The sequence below is a fragment of the Pseudophryne corroboree genome, chromosome 2 (assembly GCF_028390025.1).
Source record: "Pseudophryne corroboree isolate aPseCor3 chromosome 2, aPseCor3.hap2, whole genome shotgun sequence".
NCBI classification, from domain to species: domain Eukaryota; kingdom Metazoa; phylum Chordata; class Amphibia; order Anura; family Myobatrachidae; genus Pseudophryne; species Pseudophryne corroboree.
In genome coordinates this window covers 284,342,918-284,343,694 of record NC_086445.1, presented here as the reverse complement: position 1 = coordinate 284,343,694, position 777 = coordinate 284,342,918, and the positions used below count along the sequence as shown (strand labels likewise).

Here is a 777-nt window from a genome sequence, read left to right as displayed (position 1 = left end):
ATACTCTGGTTTCTCTTCAGAACGAATAAATCTTTCGCCTTTTACTAAAGATTTCCGTGGAGGGGAACAACCGTGAGTTTCATGTAAATTTTTGATGCCTGCCTCACGCTGGCCTTAAGCAGTCAAACAAGGCAACGGCAGTTGCATACACACCAACCAGTGAGAACCAAGAAGCCGCATGGCAATGCGGCATGAGAACCAAGAAGCCGCATGGCAATGCGGCATGTGACTCAAATCCTCAATGGCTCAGAACACCATTATGTGAAAATGTCAAGAGATCATTCCGTGAGTGGACATCTGTTAGACAGAGGATCTCACCCGTCAGGATTTGGATCCTGAAAACTGGACATTAAATCCACAGGTGTGTCATATGTGAGTCCACAGAAGGGGGTTACCCTCAAGTATACAGGATGGCATCTCGCCACAATTAGAAAAGATCAGTATGGGTACAAAACAGATCACAAGGGCAGTGGCGGTGGAGTCTCTCACATTCGTGTGGTCATTCAGCATCGGGTATCTGGCTCTACCATTTTCCACTGCTCTCTCTCCGTTGCCAAAACGGATCATAAGACAGTTCGTCACAACATACTGGTGGTATCTCATGGGTTTCGGAGAAGTTTGCTTCTCGAATTTTAAAGGAATACTGGCACACGATCTTGGCCCGCTCATAATAAGTCCAACCTGTTACATCAGGGAACGTTCGTTTACCCATAGTTACCTAGGTACCTATTATCTATGTACCGCAGCTGCGGCTGACGGGGTGAGGGTTCAGACCGC

General features: G+C 47.1%; 1 non-coding gene across 1 annotated transcript; it reads left to right on the top strand.

The window, feature by feature from the left end:
- Window positions 1–114, top strand: LOC135054096 (U5 spliceosomal RNA). Its single transcript, XR_010243349.1, has one exon. It is a non-coding gene; the product is annotated as a U5 spliceosomal RNA (small nuclear RNA).
- The last annotated feature ends 663 nt before the right edge of the window (window positions 115–777 follow it).